Source organism: Caretta caretta, chromosome 27 (assembly GCF_965140235.1).
Source record: "Caretta caretta isolate rCarCar2 chromosome 27, rCarCar1.hap1, whole genome shotgun sequence".
NCBI classification, from domain to species: Eukaryota; Metazoa; Chordata; order Testudines; family Cheloniidae; genus Caretta; species Caretta caretta.
Window position 1 is genome coordinate 481,516 of NC_134232.1, and position 17,028 is coordinate 498,543.

At 51.2% G+C, this 17,028-nt stretch overlaps 1 protein-coding gene across 7 annotated transcripts in view; it reads left to right on the plus strand.

The window, feature by feature from the left end:
* The first annotated feature begins 489 nt into the window (after positions 1–489).
* PLEKHM1 (pleckstrin homology and RUN domain containing M1) overlaps positions 490–17,028 on the plus strand; it is a 52,126-nt gene continuing 35,587 nt past the window's right edge. For 5 of the 7 annotated variants that reach the window (XM_048830466.2, XM_075123622.1, XM_075123623.1 and 2 more), the window contains exons 1-2: positions 493–572; positions 4,039–4,071. The gene's annotated coding sequence lies outside the window, so the exon portion shown is untranslated. Of the gene's footprint in view, positions 573–4,038; positions 4,072–7,670; positions 7,858–17,028 lie in introns of all 7 variants that reach the window. The other 2 variants (XM_075123621.1, XM_075123620.1) reach the window with 2 other exon arrangements.

The following is a 17,028-nucleotide window of genomic DNA, read 5'->3' on the forward strand; positions in this document are numbered from 1 at the left end:
GTATGGGGGTGGGGGGGATGTGAGAAAACCTGGATTTGTGCTGGAAATGGCCCAACCTGATGATCACTTTAGATAAGCTATTACCAGCAGGACAGTGGGGTGGGAGGAGGTATTGTTTCATATTCTCTGTGTGTATATAAAGTCTGCTGCAGTTTCCACGGTAAACATCCGATGAAGTGAGCTGTAGCTCACGAAAGCTCATGCTCAAATGAATGGGTTAGTCTCTAAGGTGCTACAAGTACTCCTTTTCTTTTTCTTTTTCTTTTTATGATTCTATGATTCACCGCCCCCCACTCCTGCACCCCAACCCCCTCCCCAGCCCCGAGCCTGAGGCGGGGAGGGGGAGGGGCAGGGGGGGCAGCACCAATTTCCACCGCCCCGCCCCCCCCCGGCGTCCTCCGCCCGTTTCCGGGTTGCAGAAGCGAGACTCCGACTCCGCCCCCCGGGGCGTGTCTCCCCCGCCCCTGGCCCCGCCCCTCGGTCGTCGCGGGTCACGCGGGCGGGGGGGGGCGCGCGCTCGGCGGCGCCTGCGCTTCCGGGTTCCCAGCCGGAGCCTCGGGGCCGCGGAGCAGGTGAGCGCGCGCCCGCCCCGCCCCAGAGCCCCCGCGCGCCCCCTCCCTCGCCGCCCCCCGCCGCCCCCGCCCGGCCCCGCCCCCGCGTGCCCCGCCCGGCCCGGCCCGGCCCGGCCCCCACCGGGTCTCCTGGGGCCGCCCGCGGGAGGCAGGGCTGGACCCCCCCGTGCTGCGGGGAGCGGGGCTCGGACCCCCCCGCGCCCCCCCCCCGTGCTGCGGGGAGCGGGGCTCGGACCCCCCCGCGCCCCCCCCCGTGCTGCCGGGAGCGGGGCTCGGACCCCCCCGCGCCCCCCCCCGTGCTGCCGGGAGCGGGGCTCGGACCCCCCCCACGGCCCCCCCCGTGCTGCGAGTGCGGGGCTCGGACCTCCCCCGTGCTGCGGGGAGCGGGGCTCGGACCCCCCCGCGCGCCCCCCCCCCGTGCTGCGGGGAGCGGGGCTCGGACCCCCCCGCGCGCCCCCCCCCGTGCTGCGGGGAGCGGGGCTCGGACCCCCCGCCCCCCCCCCCGTGCTGCGGGGAGCGGGGCTCGGACCCCCCCGCCCCCCCCCCCCGTGCTGCGGGGAGCGGGGCTCGGACCCCCCCGCCCCCACCCCGTGCTGCGGGGAGCGGGGCTCGGACCCCCCCGCGCCCCCCCCCGTGCTGCGGGGAGCGGGGCTCGGACCCCCCCGCGCCCCCCCCCGTGCTGCGGGGAGCGGGGCTCGGACCCCCCCGCGCCCCCCCCCGTGCTGCGGGGAGCGGGGCTCGGACCCCCCCCGCGCCCCCCCCCGTGCTGCGGGGAGCGGGGCTCGGCCCCCCCACGCCCCCCCCGTGCTGCGGGGAGCGGGGCTCGGACCCCCCCGCGCCCCCCCCCGTGCTGCGGGGAACCCTGGGTTCGTCTTTGCTTCCGCATTAACTCCGTCTCAGCTGCTCCGTTTGGGAAGGACACTTTGCGTTGCCCGGGGGGGCAAGAAGCCTCAAGAACTTCCCGGGTGCCCCAAGAGAGGCGGCGCTGCCTGGCTCTCAGTGAGAGGGTGGCGGGTGTGGGGGTCCCGCTGCGGGAAGGGAGAATCGCTGCTTAAGAGCGCACCCGCCAATCCCTCTGAACCCCAACCCCACCGGCCACCTAGTGCCCTTGCGTCCAGTCCCAGGGCTTTCCGGGCGCAGCTGGCAGAGAGCGCCAGGCGGATTCCTTTGTTGTGTTTGGTTTGCCTGGAGCTGGTATCTCCCTCCTGTAAACTTGGTCAGTTGGGCCCATCTGCTGTTGTGCATTACTTATATTGCAGTAATGCCCCGTGGTCCCGCTAAGCATCCGGGTCCCGCTGAGCTAGGTGCTGCCCAGACACAGAGGCAACATCGTCCCTGCCCTGAAAACTAGCAGCTTAAGCTTGTTGATGGTCTTGATTAGAGTAACTGTCCTGAATGCCACCGATACCCAGGTTTGTCTTCTGGGTGCCACTGACGTCAGCTTTCGAACCTCCCCCAGCTCCTTTCCTCCAACTACTGTTGGCTCTCCGCTCTCTCCTCGCTCCTCTCCTCTCTTGTCCCTGAATTCCGCTCCATGTCCCTTCTCTCCCTGTGTGGTTTGCAGATGCCTAATCCAGGTCTTAGAAATTCATCCGCTGCATCAAACCTGATTACTAGAGCATATCTTTTAGAAAAGCACCCAACCTTGATTTAATGACTCCAAGTGATGGAGAATCTGCCTCATATCTCAGTAATCTGTTCAAATGGTTAGTTACCCTCACTGTTAAAAAATGTTTTTCTATCTCTTAACTACTGACCACTAGAGCTTGTGACTTTGTTAGAGAACCTACCGGCATCAGAAAGCTCCCCATGTGGTACTTATAGCTGTGATCAAGTCACCTCTTCACCTTCTCTTCAATCAGCTAAATAGACTTAGCCCTTGTCTGCACGACAAACTTATGTCGGTATAGCCACACTCGGGAGTGACGTGGTTATGCCAATCTAACCCTGGCATAGACAGCGCTGTGTCCACATAGCTACCACTTTGGGGGGCGGGGGGGTGGGGTACCTACGCTGACAGGAGGTGCCGGCAGCGTCTTCACTAAGGCTTTGTCTACACTGCACTTTCATCGGTAAAACTTTTCTCGGTCGGGTACGAAAAAACATACCCCGACCATCAGAAGTTTTGCTGACGAAAAGCATCGGTGTGGACAGTGCGTTGTCGGTAGGAAGACGCTCTGCTGCCGACAAAGCTACGGCCCCTTCTTGGGGGTGCTGCTGTAAGGTGTGCAGCGTAGACGTAGCCGAAGTGCTGTAAGGCAAGTCTACGCTACAAAACGTAGTTGAGCTAAGTTACGTCAGTGTACAGCCGCTGCCATAATTAAACTGCTTTTGCAGGTTGGCGCCACGGTCCCTGTAGCAGTGGTGCGTGTCCTCACCAGGAGTGCTTGCACCGCTTTAAGTGTCGGTGTTGGGCATTGTGGGAGGGCGTCTGAAAGGCAGTCAATGTAAGCCAGGTTTCAGAGGAGCAGCCGTGTTAGTCTGTATTCGCAAAAAGAACAGGAGGACTTGTGGCACCTTAGAGACTAACCCATTTATTTGAGCATGAGCTTTCGTGAGCTACAGCTCACCTCATCAGATGCATTCAGTGGAAAATGCAGTGAGGATTTTTTATACACACAGACCATGAAAAAATGGGTGTTTATCACTTCAAAAGGTTTTCTTTATAATAATAAACCTATTACCAGCAGGAGAGTGGGGTGGGGGGAGAGAAAACCTTTTGAAGTGATAAACACCCATTTTTTCATGTTCTGTGTGTATAAAAACATCTTCTGTATTTTCCACTGAATGCATCCGATGAAGTGAGCTGTAGCTTATGCAAGCTCATGCTCAGATAAATTGGTTAGTCTCTAAGGTGCCACAAGTCCTCCTTTCTTAATGTAAGCCATGCAGTTTCTACACTGCGGTGACCTAACTACATTGACTTGAGCACTACGCCTCTCGCGGAGGTGGAGTTAAATCAGTGTCGTGGGCAAGTTGCATTGGTGGGAGCTGCAGTTTAGTGTAAATGCTTACAGTGGTAGATCAATGTAAGCTGCCTTACGTGCACCTAACTGTGTAGTGTAGACCAGGCTAAGTGTAGACGAGCTCTGAGCATCCCGAGTCTCTCGTTGTTGTTGTTTTTAAAGTTTTCCAAACCTCAAATCATTCTTGTGGTTCTTAAAATCCTAGAACCATAGGGTTAGAAGGGTCCTCAAGGGCCATCTAACCCCCTGCTAAGATACACAATTTGTTGTGTCTAAAAGCTTCTCTGAAGTGTCTTCATTTTTTCAGCATCCTTTTAAAAATCAGAATAGAGTGCAATATTTCTGTAGTGGTCTCAGCAGTGCTGTAAACAGATGTAAAATCACCACCCTCCTCATGCTTAGTAATCCTCTGTTTATACACTGTTCGCCCTTTTTGGCACAGCATTGCATTTGGACCTCGTGTTCTTTGTTAAATACAATGATCTCTAATTCCTTTACAGAGTCACTGCCTTCCAAGATCCAGCCCCCATCCTGTAAGTTACACTTTTTGTTCCTAAGTGTATGACCTTGCATTTGGCCATATTAAAACACATGTTGTTTGATTGCATCTGGCTTGCCCAGTGATGCAGATTGCTCTGTCTGTAACTTGTCTGTGTTGTTGTTCACCACCTGACCAATCTTTTTGTTGTGCGCAAACTTCATTATCAAGGGATTTTATATTTTATTCCAGATCTTGGTATTGGAATCACATCTCCACCTCTTTTATGGAGTACTTTGCAGCATCTCCCAATGGCTGAATGAGAATGCAGTATTTTCTTTTCACAAGTAGCATCTTATTAACAAACTGGAGTTATCAAGTTACAAACCTTGTGCTAACCGTGAACTTTGTCCTCAGGACAAAGCCACGAGATGAAAGTCTGAGTGATAGGGTCAGCTTCTCTTGGTGTTGACTTCTCCTCTAGGCTGCTGATTCCTCTCCCCTTACCCTGCTCCCTCCGCACCACCCCAAGCCATAGTAAGTCCTCTCTTGTCGCTATAACAGGGCTTTGAAATGGTGTTTGATTGAAGATAGTATTGGGGGTCTTCCATCCCCAGCTGCAGCTGTCCCTTTGGGTTTGAAAGCTGATGCTAAGAGAAGTGCTGAGCAGGTCAGGCAGCATCTCAGGAGAGGAGTAAATTTCCTTTGCAGGGAGGTGACAGATTTCCCTAGGGCTTCAGTGGGGCAGCACCATTCTGAAAATCTGTACAGTGGTGTTTTGCGTGGGGTGCTGTCGCCAGTTGGAGCTGAGGTAGCTAGGGGAAGTCAGTAGGCCATGCAGCACCCTGCCGTGTGAGTGGGTGGAGCAGGAGAAGAGTCAGGTTCTCTGCCAGGAGTTGCTTCCTACCCCACTTGGCAGCTGCATTAGGTTTGACTCTGCGCTCTCCCCAACCCTCCCAAGAGCAGGAGTCTGGCACAGCTAATTGGACTTTTTCTTCACTCTTTGCTATTGGCGCATTCAGTGGAGTGTGGCCTGCCACCTTCATATGGTGTTTCTTGCTGCTCCTTTGACATGAGATCACAGATTGTTTCAAAAGTGACCACACCTTGTGCTCTATTTTCTGCTTCACCCATCTTTCAGCTGGAGCTTCTGCATCACAGTTTAAGGTGCAGGGTGCATGCTCCCCAAAGAACATAGCACATGATTGAGTAGCCTGTAGTTCTCCGTGTCCCTACACATCTCTGTTCTGACTGCAAATCATATTGCTCACTGGCTCAGAGATGCTGCCACTCCCAGGGGACAGTCTTGAAGGGGAATCTTTCTAGGGCGGACCTGAAGGGGCACAGAGGTGGGGTTCATGAAATTCTCTTCCTGCAGAAGAATTGGATTATAGTGAATTGTGGGCCTCACTGAGACCCCTGCTCACCTGGATTAGTGCTTCAGTGGGGTAGTTGCCTGCATAAGTGCTCATGAATGTGAGGGCCCTTTAAGTGGAGTGTGCCAGTAACTGGATCCTCCAACCTTTTTGGTGGTCCTGGTCTTTAATCCTGCCCCCTCCCAACCCACTGAGTGCTGCAGGGAGACTCTGAGGTTGCTTCTGCATTCTCCGGGGAACTTGGGTCAGCAGGAGAATCACGGTGGGATTGCTGCTGTTCTGGAAGTCCCCAGGGAGTGAAGATGAGTGCCCCTGGTCTGGTGGAGCAGACTGCACTCTTTACTCTCTGGTTAAGAAGCCTCAGTGGCATTCCCTTCACGTACACACTTCACTTCCCCAGGCTGGCAGAGAGATCCAGGCCACCCGTTTTCCATGGGTCAGGCTGCAACATCAGATTTCAGTCATGGCCCTTGCTCCCATTCTTTTGTTGTGGCTGGACAGAGGAAGAGGAAAAGGAGATCATCCCCTTGGAACGCAGGAATGCTCACCTGCCTGGCACGTGACACTACTGCATTCCAAGGGGATTAGTACCTGGAAGTGACGGGAGCAGGATGCAGTGTCACTGAAATGGATCCCAGCAGATTGGACGAGTCATTCCATTTCTGCACAGGTAAAGTTTCACCTTGTCTGAGTTCACTCTGAGGCTGAGTCAGAACTTGGAGCTAGGGGTGTGATTCCCAGCTCTCATCGAGCTAGTGTGCTAAAAATAGTGGGTAGCAGCGTGCTGAGTCCACACCTGCCTGAGCCTCCTGGGCGCTGTCTGTGTGACTCCAGCTACGCTACTGTTTTAGCACGCTGGCTCGAGGAGAGCTGGCACAAGTATGTAGACGGTGCTTGCTGGCAGGCTTCCTGTTTCACTCAGGCACATTGGAATGGGTGTGTTTTATTTGGAGAGGGTGAAGCTGGCTCAGTGATTTAGGCTCTGTGAATTTCTTGTGAAGGCTTAGCTCATACAGTAATGATGTGCAGAGACAGAGGTGGGATTGAATGTACCTAATGTGGGCTCCATTTTCTGAGTTACGCTTTGTTTCTCCATCTCTCGTAAGTCCTTGTCACTGCAGTATGCAGGCTCGGAGAGATTGGGTAATGTGCAAGAGGCAGAGGGTACAGACTGCACACACAGGCAAACCTGTAAGTACTCTAGTGACATCTCAGCTAGACCCTCCCTCCGAGGCACGTTACACCAACTTCAGAGGCCGAATCCTAGATATGGACCAGACGCGGGTGCGTACATGCACTACAGAGCGTCTCAGTCAGACATACTCCATGCACTCCACCGTGCCCCAGGCATGGACCCAACATACACATACACTCAATATTTTTGTAACTTCCTTTGTTTATCTGTACTGCTAATTTTTTAAACGAGAAAATTCCGTGCTTAAAATAGTGTTTGCCATGGCAAAGCTGAGTAATTTCATATGCAAGCCAGGAAATGCAGAGATAGGATTAAACTATCAACCCTAACTGTCTCCTTGTGCTGTGTGCTTTACAGCGCACTCTTAAATTCTGTGATCACTTAGTAGTGTCAGATAATCCAGTTTGAACTTCTCTAGGATGTTAGATAACATGTCACATCATAGAAGAAAATCCCCATCCCAATAGCTGTGGGTTGCACAATGTATTTTTGTCTACAACTCCACCTCACTCTCCAGACAGAGGAAAACTTCACTGAAACACTATGGAATTTTCCAACTTTATCTGATTTCTTCATATCAAATTCTTGTGTTGGCTCCACAGTGTCACAGTAAGGGTATGTCTACACTGCAAATTTTTTGTGCAACAAGTTACACCACTTTTATTAAAGCGCTGTTGTGTGTGCACACTCTGCTCCTTGTGATGGCAGAGCGCATCCACATTAGCAGCTCTTGCAACGGCCCAGAGAGCAGTGCACTGTGGTAGCTATCCCACGGTGCAAGTGGCCACAGGGTGCTTTGGAAAGGGTTTGCAATGCCTCATGGGGCAGGCACAGCATCACATGATGCAGGTTTCCCAGTCCCATTGTTCCATGGGCATTCCAGTACCTTGCCAGCCGCTTTTCAACTGAAGAGGAGGGCCGAGAGTGTGTGACAGGGAGTGTGTGTGTGTATGTGGGGGGAGAGACACTGTGTTTTGGGGAACAGAGAGTGTGTCAGCATGCTGTCTTGTAACACACACACACACCTGCCGCTGTGTTCACCGGCAGGATCATTCCACAATAATGGTTTGCTTTGTGTCCCAGAGCAGACCAGCACAGCGTGCAAGCGCTGTCAGAAAGGGAGCTTTGAAAGGGGAGAGGCGCATGTCTCCAGGACAGCCGAGTTCAAAACAATGAGCAGAGCGGCCACTTGCGGGATTATGGGACGCTTCCGGAGGCCAATTACAGCGCTGAAAGCAATTGATGTGTTTACCCTGGCAATGCAGCGCAGGTGGGTTTTTTGCAGCTGAGGAGTTTCTGCACACCTCAGGAGTTACACCCCAGAAAGCTGCTTTACTGTGCAGAAACTTGCCAGTGTAGACAAGGCCTAAGAACACAGGAGCTCTGAGTTCATAGGTGCGTAAGTTCCAAGGTCAGAAGGAACCACCGTCATTGTCTAGTCTGAGCTCCTGTATAATACAGGCCACAGAACTTCCCCTTATCTCCAGCACTTGCTAATTACCTGTTACGTGTGTATGCAGGTGAAAACTCTCCTTTTGCTGCATTTGAGAGATATTGTTATGTGATCACATAATTAAAGGCACTGTGGAGCATTCATCGTCAACTCTGCATGTCCTGCCTTTTGTGTGCTTCACTGTGCTGTCCTGAATGAGGAGCGTATGGAGTGCATTGAGCATTTGTGCAAAGGTGGGCTCCCTGACTTGGGGTGCAGCTGTGACTGCAGCATTTTAAGCTGAAAATGCTGGTTTCATTAGCAGCTGGAAGAGATTCTTCGTTCACCACCATGCTTGTCGGTCAAGTGCAGTCTGTGTTTTCTGGCCTGTGGTGGTCAAATTGACCTCAGAGGTGTGGTGCAAGCATCGGTCACTCAGCTCATGTTCAGTAACTAGCTTCGGAGCTGTCCCAGGGTGTGCTTTCTCATGCTATGGCTTTCCCCCCCTTCCATTTTTGGTGGGCCAGCCTGTGAATTGAAAGGACTGTCCTGTAACCCTCAGTGTTGTACCTCAGGATTGCTCAGAGAGATGGGGGGGGCGGGGGCGGGAGAGAGAGGCTTCCCTCACAATACCTTTTAGCCAAGGCTATGCTGGGAGCCAGGAGGCCATGAGTTAAGAGTTTTGCTTCTTTCTCTGACCAGTGTTGATATTTCTGTGCACTTCAAAACCTCTGCTATTGAGGGAAGTCTTGTACTCCTAGCTATAGGAGGCAGGCAAGTGTCACTTACAAATTCTATAAATAAGTTAGGGCATGTCTACACTATGAAATTAGGTCGATTTTGTAGAAGTCAATCTTTAGCAACCAATTTTATACAGTCAATCGTGTGTGTCCCCATTAAGCGCATTAGGTCGGTAGAGTGCGTCCTCAATACCGGGGCTAGCATCGACTCACGGAGTGGTGCACTGTGGGTAGGTATCCTACAGTCCCCACTGCCCATTGGAATTCTCAATGCCTGATGGGGCAAAAACATTGTCGCGGGTGGTTTTGGGTACATGTTGTCGGTCTCCCCTCCCTCCCCCCTTGAAAGCAACGGCAAACAATCATTTCACGCCTTGTTTCCTGGGTTATCCGTGCAGACGCCATAGCACGGCAAGCATGGAGCCCGCTCAGCTGCGTGCTATTTTTATGAGCGTTGTAAACACCTTGCGCATTATCCTGCAGTATATACAGAGCCTGGCTAGGAGCTGCCAGCACGAGGAAGATTGTGAGGGGGACAAGGACACAGATGTTCCTGAAAGCACGGGATGTGGCAATTGGGATATCGTGGTGGCGCTGGAGCATGTTGATACAGTGGAACGCCAATTCTGGGCCCAGCAAACAAGCACAGACTGGTGGGACCTCATAGTGTTGCCGATATGGGATGATTCCCAGTGGCTGCGAAACTTTCGCATGCGTAAGGCCACTTTCATGGAACTTTGTGAGTTGGTTTCCCCCTGCCCTGAAGTGCAGGAATACCAAGATGAGACCTGCCCTGACCGTTGAGAAGCAAGTGGCGATAGCCCTGTGGAAGCTTTCAACGCCTGACTGATACCAGTCAGTCAGGAATCAATTCGGAGTGGGCAAATCTACCGTGGGGGCTGCTGTGGTCCAAGTAGCAAAGGCAATCAATAACCTTCTGCTAACAAGGGTAGTGACTCTTGGAAATGTGCAGGTCATAGTGGATGGCTTTGCTACAATGGGGTTCCCTAACTGTGGTGGGGCGATAGATGGATTGCACATCCCTATCTTGGCACCGGATCACCTTGCCAAACAGTACATAAACCCTAACCCTAAACCGCAAGGGATACATCTCAATGGTGTTGCAAGTATTGGTGTATCACAAAGGCTGTTTCACCGACACCAACGTGGGATGGTCGGGAAAGGTGCATGACACTCACATCTTTCGGAACTCTGGGCTGTTCGAAAAGCTGCAAGAAGGCACTTTCTCCCCAGACCAGAAAATTACCGTTGGGGATGTTGAAATGCCAGTAGTTATCCTTGTGGATCCAGCCTACCCCTTGCTCCCATGGCTCATAAAACCATACACAGGCAGCCTGGACAGCAGTAAGGAGCAGTTCAACTATAGGCTGAGCAAGTGCAGAATGGTGGTAGAATGTGCCTTTGGGCATTTAAAGGGGCGCTGGCGCTATTTGCTGAGTAGGTTAGACCATTGTTATTGCTGCTTGCTGTGTGCTCCAGAATATCTGTGAGAGTAAGGGGGAGACATTTATGGTGGGGTGGGAGGTTGAGGCAAATCACCTGGCAGCCAATTTTGAACAGCCAGACACCAGGGCAATTAAAAGAGCACACAGAGGCGCGCTGCACATCAGAGAGGCTTTGAAAAACAATTTTATGACTGACCAGGCTACGGTGTGACAGTTGTGTGTTGATACAAAGCTGCCCCCTTTGGTGAATGTACTTCCCAGTAAGCCAATCCCCCTCCCGCACTTCGACCACAGCTGGCACGGAAAATAAAGTCCCTATTGTTCTGAATCCATTCATTCTTTGTTTATTAAAAAGAACTTCAGATCACTGACAATGCTGACTAGTAAAAGGTAGCCTGGGTGGAGTGGGAGAGGAGGGAAGGACAAGGCCACAGTGCTTATTGTAGCCACACTACAAATCAAAGCTGTTTAAATGACAACCTTCTGTTGCTTGGGCCATCCCCTGGAGTGGAGTGGCTGGGTAACTCGAGCCTCCCCCCCTCATTCTTGGGCGTCTGGGTGAGGGGGATATGGAACTTGGCGAGGAGGGCAGGCGGTTACACAATGGATGCAGTGGGGGTCTGAACTCTAGTTGCCTTTCCTGAAGCTCCACCAGATGCCTCATCATGTCCATTTGCTCCCCCATTAGCCTCAGCATCTCCTCCTGCATGTTCCAATCATGCTCACTGTATGCCTCCCTGGCCTCTGCCACCAAATGCCTCCATGCGTTCAGCTGGGCCCTATCAGTGTGGGAGGACTGCATGAGCTCTGAAAACATGTCGTCATGAGTGCTTTTTTTTCTCCTTCTAATCTGCGATAACCTCAGGGATGGAGTTGATAGGGGGAGCATAGAAACATTTGCAGCTGCAGGGGGGGAAAGGGGAGAGTAGAATTTAAGAAGATACATTTCTGAGAACAAAAGGGAGACTCTTTCACAGTGAATTAAGCAATTCACAGCAGACAGCACATGTGTTTTAGGTACAAGGTCGCATTTTGGCTTTGCATTGCACATGGCTGGGCAACAGAATTCGATTTTCAGGCAGCCGTGGTAAGCCAAAGGGTACACGAGGTTGGCTTTTTCCACGTTCATAACATGTGGGAATGGTTTCATACTGCAGTGTTCTCCTTTCCCATAGCAACCAATGCCAGCTGGGTTTGCCGTTTAAAAGGAGGGGCTGCAGTTTTGGAGTGGATGTGCAGGGCACCCCGCCCCCTCTCCCCGTATGGCTATTCTCCAGGGTGATCCCTTTTAGCCAAGCGCAAAGAGCCCAGCATGACCGGGGTCTAATAATGCACTGGGGATCACCAAACAGAGGGAATTACTGTTCCCTTACAAAAATTCCCCTATTTCAACCAGGTGATGAATGAGATCACTCTCCTGAGGCTGACACAGAAAGATAAAGACCGAATGTTGCATGAATGCGACCATAACCCAGGACCATTCGCTGCCATGCTTTGTGCTGCAGTGATTCCAGACTACTTGCTACTGACTTAGTGTGATAAAGTGTCCTACCGTGGAGGATGAAATAAAGCAGCCCTCCCCAGAAATCTTCTGCAAAGGCTTTCAGAGTACCTCCAGGAGAGCTTCATGGAGATGTCCCTGGAGGATTCCCGCTCCATCCCCAGACGTGTTAACCGACTTTTCCAGTAGTGGTACTGGCCGCGAATGCATCCCAATTGTTCAGGGCAAATCAAACATTAAACACAATTGCTTTTAACCTCTGTAGTGTAGTTACAAATGTGCACTCACCAGAGGTGCCTTCTCCGCCTTCAGGGTCTGGGAACAATATGCCCTGGGAGGGTATTGGCTCCAGAATGATGAAAAGGTCCTGGCAGCCAGGGAGAACAGATTCTCCACTTGCCTGCTGCGCATTCTTCTCCTCTTCCTCATCCACAAAATCTTCCTCCGTGTTGCCTGAGGCTGCCACCTTGCAGGTGTCCACAGACAGTGGTGGGGTAGTGGTAGGGTCCCCCCTAGAATGGCATGCAGGTGATCATAGAAGCTGATCATAGAAGCGGTATGTCTGGGGCTCTGACTCAGAGCGACTGTTTGCCTCCTTTGTCTTTTGGTAGGCTTGCCTGAGCGCCTTAATTTTCACGCGGCACTGCTTTGTGTCCCTGGTATAGCCTCTGTCCACCATGCCCTGTGCGATTTTGGCATATATATATCAGCATTTCTTCTGCGGGATCAGAGATCTGCCTGCAGAGATTCTTCTCCCCATACAGCAGTCAGATCCAGTGTCTCCCGTTCGCTCTATGCTGGAGCTCATATGCGATTCTGGGACTGCATGGTGTTCTGCTGAGCTCACCACGCTGACCAAACAGGTGAAACACGGGAATGCGTTACCTAGGGAGGTGGTAGAATCTCCTTCCTTAGAAGTTTTTAAGGTCAGGCTTGACAAAGCTCTGGCTGGGATGATTTAATTGGGGATTGGTCCTGCTTTGAGCAGGGGGTTGGACTAGATGACCTCCTGAGGTCCCTTCCAACCCTGATATTCTATGATTCTATTAAATGAAATTCAGAAGTTCCCGGGGCTTTTCCTGTGTACCTGGCTAGTGCATCGGAGTTGAAAGTGCTGTCCAGAGCGGTCACATTGGAGCACTCTGGGATAGCTCCCGGAGACCAACACCATTGAATTGCACAGCGCTGCGTCTACAGTACCCCAAATTTGACCCAGGAAGGTTAATTTTAGTGGAATCCCCCCTCATCGGGGAGGAGTACAGCCATCGATTTTAAGAGCCCTTTAGGTCGTCGGAGCAGGGTTGGTTGTGTAGACACATTCCTTATAAAAAGAAAAGGAGTACTTGTGGCACCTTAGAGACTAACCAATTTATTTGAGCATGAGCTTTCGTGAGCTACAGCTCACTTCATCAGATGTATACCGTGGAAACTGCAGCAGACTTTATATACACACAGAGAATATGAAACAATACCTCCTCCCACCCACTGTCCTGCTGGTAATAGCTTATCTAAAGTGATCAACAGGTGGGCCATTTCCAGCACCTGTTGATCACTTTAGATAAGCTATTACCAGCAGGACAGTGGGGTGGGAGGAGGTATTGTTTCATATTCTCTGTGTGTATATAAAGTCTGCTGCAGTTTCCACGGTATACATCTGATGAAGTGAGCTGTAGCTCACGAAAGCTCATGCTCAAATAAATTGGTTAGTCTCTAAGGTGCCACAAGTACTCCTTTTCTTTTTGCGAATACAGACTAACACGGCTGTTCCTCTGAAACCATTCCTTATAAAATCAACCTAACGCGGCTAAATTCAACCTAACCTCGTAGTGTAGACCAGGCCTTAGAAGTGGGTTTGCACTTCTGGCACAGCTGGGAATAGAGCTCAGGTCTGCCAATTGTGGCAGACCCAAGTCTCAACTGATAAGCCACAGGTACTGATCAGAACAAATTTAAACATTTTATTAAAGCTAATGTTAAAAAATATATATAATACATAGGTAGGGGACAGAGTGTCTGTACATCTGGGTATAGTGCTTAGATTAGCCACAGAGTTTGTTTTTAAAAGTCATATGATACATCCTTTTCTTTTTGCAGATACAGACTAACACAGCTGCTACTCTGAAACCTGTCATATGATACACAGAGTACATAATCAGCAATAACCCAAATTTAGGTGAATAGATTTAACAATATAGTTTAGATATTAGAATCCGAGTACTCGGGTACATCACTCATGAAAAGTTGTACAGAGATTTGATTGAGAGGAGATTTTCCCTCAGTAATTGAGAATTAGGTAGGTCATCCATTTAGAAAATACAATCCATGAGGAAAGTATTTCAGTTGCTTTCCTGACTGCGCTTCTCATTGGCCTCCAGCTCATCCCTCCTGGTATTGCTGATGTACAGTGATGTGTTCTATGTAGATGTCCCTCGACCACCTGATTGCGTCTGACACCATGAGTTACTGCATCAGCCAAGTGTAGCATTGACCAATTCCACATTTTCTCAGCACTCACTCGTTACTGGGGTCCCATGTGCCTAAGGCCCCGACGATCAGTGCGTGTGTCTGGACCTGGAACCCTTAGTTCTCAAGGTTTTGGCCAGATGGGCATATTTCTTAACCTTTTGAGCTCGGGCATTGTGGAAGGCTGGGGTCCTGTTCTCAAACAGCACTGTGATGTCCACCATGATGATCTTCTTCCGGTCCTCCTTGGGGATGATGTCCAGTCGCAGCTGGCTGTCGGTTCCGGGTGCGGCGGACTTCACGGCAACCTTCCCCATGGGTGGTGGAATGGCTCTGGCCAGGAGATCTTGGATGGTGTTGTGTTGCAGCTGCCAGACTCTCGCATGAGGCTTGCAGCTGCACAGGATGTGGGGTAGCGTCTCGTTGGCATAGCCGCACTTCCTGCATCGCTTGTCCCAGTTCCTGTGGCAGACGGCTCCATTCAGCAGGACGCAGTTGAGCTGGGCCCTGCGGATGAACCTCCAGTCAGCAAATCGGGTGAAGCTGCCCCCAGGGACGAAGTGGTTGCTGGCGTCACACTTGCACATCACCTTGAATGCCTTGCCCTGGTCCGGCTTCCGTTTCATGTTTTCCATGTATTGGCAGCGGATGGCATCCTTCAGGGTCCTCTCTAGCATGGTTCTAGCTGTTGGAGTGATGATAGTGTGATCTGTATTCTTTACCTGAGCACCAGGACTCCCAGCTCCTGGCATTCCTTGTACCATGTCCAGTGGCAGCCGATACACTTCTCCAGTTGTCATGTAGCATTGCGGGGACAAGTTCAGAGAGAAGCAGTCTCCTCTGTCTCTTCCAAATTCACCTTCCAGCGAGCTACTCAGGTAGGTGGTGACATCTTGGTTGGAGAGGGTCCTGGTGATTCACTTCTTGATGGCATCCTGCAGAGCACTCTCCACGATGTTCCTCACCATAGCAACCAGGCATGTCGGAAGGCGTGAATGATCACGGCAACGTCGCACAGATCACCCATTCGAGGGATGTTGGCACCACCTTGCCTGTGCAAGATGTACACCAGTTCATTGTTGGTGTTTGGGGAAGAAACATCCACTTCTTCACCAGCTGACAGTGGTGTTGTCTGCCTTGTTCAGAGGTACCTTCGCCATGGCAGATCCCCTCAGGACAAGTGAGATACAGGGGATCAGGAAGGTGTTCAAGGCGTTGATCTTCTGCCACAGTGTCAGTAGGGAAGAGTTGATCCTGGCCACCTCTCTTAGGATCACCACGATGGTATCCTCAGGTGTCTGTTGGACGCAGAAACCCACCGGTTTGCCGAGATGTTGGTACACTTGCCTGTCCTCGAGGAAGATCATGGGTTCACTCTGGATCTGAAAAGACATAGCCTGGACCAGATCCCTTCTACTGCCATTGATATGCAAGGTTGCACACTTCCTGGCACTGAAGCGGAGTCCCATCTAGTTGGCAGCCTGGCTGGTGATGTCAAGCATTTGTTGGAGACTCTCGGGGTTGTCTGCAATCAGGACCAGATCATCTGCATAGGCCAGGATATTCACACTCGTGTATCTACATGCTTGTCTGTCCTCTCTGTAACTACTGCTGTAACCATTAGTCAGTGCTCCCTCTCCCAGAACGTTGATTCCCAACACTGTGCTGCTGTTTAGCAGATCGTTGTATGCCACCACCCATCCTTGTAGTACAGTACCTGAGCACTGAAATAGGTTGGCAATATCAAGTCCCCTAGTGGGCTTCATGAATCTCTGACCTTTTGGGGGTACAGAAATCTGTGCTGGAGGTAGGATTTGGAGGTGGATGTCATTCTGGTTTTGATGGAAAAGCTTTTCCTGGTGATGGTACTGACAACTGCTTATTCCTTGTCGTACTGTGGGCGGAGAAGAGGGCTGCATTGACATCTGGAAAGAGCTGTTTGGTCTGGCTGGTGTGCGAGCTCCTTAATTTTCTCTGGGTGGAGGATAACTTCCAAGGTGCTCATGCTTGGAAAATGACTGGCTCTGTTTCCAGGCTTTGAGTCACTAGGTAACGCTGTTGTTGTCTGTTATTTCCATCTGAACCGTGTGAGCAGCTACTTGTCATCAGTGAGGTTTAAAACAGGGAAGCCAGTCCTTGTGAGTGCTTCCAGGAGCCCGTCTCCAGGAAGGAAATCTGCTGGGAAGAGTCTGGCCTCTTTTTTGATACTATTGTTTTTAACAAGTAATTAATTTCTGAAGGATATACTTGGTAAGATATGCCCATACTTTAGAATTGGAAACCCATTTGGCTTGCTTAATCAATGTGTACGTGGCTTCTTTGTCTCCCTTAATAGCAATCTCCGCATCCTAAGGTAAGATGACTCCATCAGGCTGATCTTAATTCTACTTTCCTTATGTGTTCCTAGTTGTTGTGCTCTGCCTGAGCAGTGTTTGTGTGTTAACAAGGAAACCAAGTGCCAATTTCCTGTACAGATTTGTTAAGTTTGGGTGCCCCTGTAGTTCGTCCATTCATAGAATCTCAGGGTTGGAAGGGACCTCAGGAGGTCATCTTGTCCAACCCCCTGCTCAAAGCAGGACCAATCCCCAATTTTTGCCCCAGATCCCTATATGGCCCCCTCAAGGATTGAACTCACAACTCTGGGTTTAGCAGGCCAATGCTCAAACCACTGAGCTATCCCTCCCCCCTTTTGAATCTTATTCTTTTAAATCAGATCCAAAGTCATAGTTGTGGATTTCTAGGGAATGAACTGAATCAATTCTGTATGGTTTTAGTTGTTTTCCACACTACCTTGCAAAGGGCTGTTGCCTGTGTTGGCAACAGGTTTTTTTAAATGGTT